Source organism: Medicago truncatula, chromosome 6 (genome assembly GCF_003473485.1).
Source record: "Medicago truncatula cultivar Jemalong A17 chromosome 6, MtrunA17r5.0-ANR, whole genome shotgun sequence".
Lineage (NCBI taxonomy): Eukaryota > Viridiplantae > Streptophyta > Magnoliopsida > Fabales > Fabaceae > Medicago > Medicago truncatula.
In genome coordinates, this window is record NC_053047.1 from 2,897,959 (window position 1) to 2,901,700 (window position 3,742).

General features: G+C 37.1%; 1 pseudogene; it reads left to right on the forward strand.

Moving 5' to 3' along the window:
- Positions 1-2,566, forward strand: LOC25495252 (UPF0481 protein At3g47200-like; annotated as a pseudogene).
- Positions 2,567-3,742: the final 1,176 nt, after the last annotated feature.

Sequence of the window (3,742 nt, forward strand, 5' to 3'; positions counted from 1 at the left end):
TTTTCATTTTCTTGAAACCTAATTCCAAAGACCAAAGACCAAGCTTTTCATTTTCTTGCTCACCTCTCAAGATGTCACTCTCCTGCTTGGTGGATATCAATGTGATGCTCGACACAGAAGAGCCACCTTCAACCGGTGACTGTTGCATCTACAAGGTCCCCTCTAAAATTCGCAAACTCAACGAAGAGGCATATACACTCCCAAAGTCGTTTCCATTGGCCCCTTTCACCACGTTCAAACCCAGCTCCAAAACATGGAACGTCACAAACTCATTTACTTCAAAGCTTTTCTCAAAAGAAACGGGGGGATGTTTAAACACCTTGGTCAACTATATAGAATCTATTGTTGTGAATTTGGTCTCAAATTCCAAACATCACATCAATGAAATTTAAATTCGTTGAGCAAGTATCAATGGCAACCAATAATCAAATGTAAATAACCACAAACAACAACAACAATATAGACCTAGTCTATAAACTAAGTGCATAGAAAAAACCACAATCTAACCAAATGATAAACAAGATATAGAGAGAGAGTAAAAAAAAATAACAACACCAAGAAATGTTCACCTAGTTCGGTCGAACTTGACCTACTCTTGAGGAGAGATTGATCTCTCCAATCCACTATCAATGAGTTCTTACAAAGAGATACAAATGGGTTACAAGAAATTAGCTTCAACAAGCTCACAAAGAACAAACCTAATTTCTACCCATTTTCCCAATCTCACCAATGAACACGACACTTATGATTTTCACTCTCCCAAGGTGTTTACAATTGTTTCCCAACTCTAGAATCTAACCCCCAAAAGAGAACCAACCCTTAGCCTTTGATTTCACTAAGGATCTTCTCTTTTGGTTTCACAAGACTCACCCAAGTTGTTCACAAATGACTCTGCATTCATGTGTTTCCCAACCCCATGAATCTTCCCAAAAAAGCACCAACCCTTTTCACAAGAGCCCCCTCTTTTGGTTCTCCAAGATTCACATCTTGAAGCTTTGAACCTCACCCAAAGACCTTCAACCTTTAGTATCTACAAACCCTAAAAGTTCCCTCCTTTGGTTTCCATGAGATTCACCAAGGTCTCTTAACAAATGGGTCATAAAGTGCTTAAATAGTGTGACAGATCTGTCAAAATTGCGCCGCGCTAGCCAAAATTGCGCCACGGTTCATTGTGTACGACCCAAGGTACAACGACCTTATCCAGAAATCGTGTCACGCTGCACAAAATCGCGCCACGATTTGCGTCAGTAGAAACCATCCACTATGCCAACAAAATCACGCCACGCCTCTGAAAATCGCGCCACGATTTTCAGCTTTCACAACATCACAATTTGGAGTCATTTCTCAACATCTATCTTATCTGATTTCAAAGGCTGTTATTCCAAAACCCTATCATTTTCTCATATTGAACTTGTTAAGTTAATTTTAATGGATTCCGGTTTTATAATTGAACATTTATTGAGATCCTGTTGTGAAGGTGATCTCTTAAAACCTTGGTTATATAATGATATATCATCAGATTTATTGTTACTTGAAAATCAGCTTCCCTTTTTCGTTATTGAAAAAATTTACAGTATTTCATTGACTGTTCCTAACACTATGATCCATTCTTTTCTTAAACTCACTATTGCTTACTTTCAATGTTTCAATAAACCAAAATTGGGTTTTGATAACAATGATATTAGTATAATGCACTTCAATGATCTGATTAGGATATTTCATTTGAAACATCCTATTGAAAGTAGGCCGAGTAGAGAGCAGATCGATGAACAAATAATACATCTACCGAGTGCAACTGAGTTGTTAGAAGCTGGAGTTAGGTTTAAAGTGAACACTAAAAGTGAATGTTTACATGACTTGAGGTTTTCGGGAGGAGTTCTTGAAATTCCTCAATTAACAGTTCAAGATGGGACCGAAATTTTGTTTCGGAATATGGTTGCTTTGGAGCAGTGTCATTACCCTTATCAGTCATATATTATTGATTATCATTTTATTTTGGATTACCTTATAAATACTAGTACGGATGTGGATATACTTGTTCGGAGCAATATACTGCAAAATTGGCTTGGAGACAGTGATTCTGTTGCTATCTTATTTAATGGTCTTGGAGAAAATATTACAAATTCTAATATCAGTTCTCATTTCTCTATTCTTTGCAAAGAATTGAATGCTTATTGTAGGAATCCTTGGCATAGGTTGAAGGCTGCTCTAAGGCGTGATTATTGCAATACTCCTTGGCACACTGCTGCTTCCATTGCTGGAATTTTTCTACTTGTTCTCACTATAATTCAAAGAGTTTGTTCTGTCTTGCAAGTAGTACAAGCATCCTAGTGATTTCTTTCATTGTTGAGTTCATAATTATTTTCATTATTATCAATGTACGTTGTTTGTTTCAATGTTTCATTATCTTTTTGTGTTGCATTAGATTGAAATTATAATTTCATATAAATAGGAGTTCTGCTAAATAGAAAAGCAACTTGATCATGTTGTATTGTTGTTGAACAAAATTGGCCTGATAGTGTTGTTGGAAAAATCTAGGGGTGCAGGTAGAAACTCCTAACTAATGTCATGTCTTACATGTGTTTGGTTCCACAAAGATAAAAATCTGTTTTTGAATTAATTGATTATATTGAATTGATTTAAGTGATTTAGTGTGGTTGTTCTAGCCTCGATGTGGCAGGTCCCACGCGCTCCTCTCATGATCCAACAGTGATATCAGAGCCCCGGTTCGAAGAAGGGTATGGCTAAGTCAGCCGATTTCTTGTGGAGAAACCAGCAACGGCGGTATACGTTCCATATGTCGGTCCATTGCGGAGAAGCCAACACGAAAATACAAGCAAGCTAAGAGCTTCTTGAAGAGGGAGCATGTTGAATAGATGGACTCACATTTGGGTAAGTGTGTGTGTCTCTCTGAGTAATGTGGTTGTTCTAGCCTCGATGTGGACAGTCCTCTGACTCCCCTCAGTGACCTAACAGTGGTATCAGAGCTTAGTTTGACGAAGGGTATTACCGAGGCAGCTGGTCTGTTGCGGAGAAACCAACAATGACGATATAAGTTCCTTGTATCAGTCCGTTGCAGAGAAGCCGACAACGACGATACGAGCAAGTAAGAGCTTCCGCTTAAAGGGGGAACATGATGAATAGATGCACTCACACTTGGGGGGAGTGTTGTGTTTAAGTGTAAGTAATTATGTCCCACATCAAATAGAAAAGTAAATGTTGAACACCTTATAAGCAAGATGACCCATAAATCCTTTGTCTTAAAGTTTTGAATAAGAGTGTGATGTCTCTTTCGGTCCTACGAGCTCCCTCATAACCCAACATTGACTATATGGTAAATTGATCACCGGGTCACATCCATAAAATTATTACAACCAATTAATACATAAAAATAACCAACCAAAATTCTCGGATACGGTTGTGTTGTGGTAATATGTTAGGTCGCTAGAGGTAAATTTAATATATGTAAGGAAGGACTGTGGAAGTAAACATAGAAATCAGAAAGGTGGGTGTATTCCTTCAACAAAAAAAAAAGGTGAGTGTAACCAACCAATTAATGGAAGTAAACGTAGGAACATTTTTTTTAATTGAATAAAAGATATTTGATCTCGCTATTTTATGAGACCAACTTTTAAATTATAAGATTCATCTGAGTTTTATCGGATAAGAAAACGTTTTTTTAACAAAGAAAACGTTTGTTAATTAGAGAGTATTAAAAATAAAGAAAATGTTAAAGAGTGTT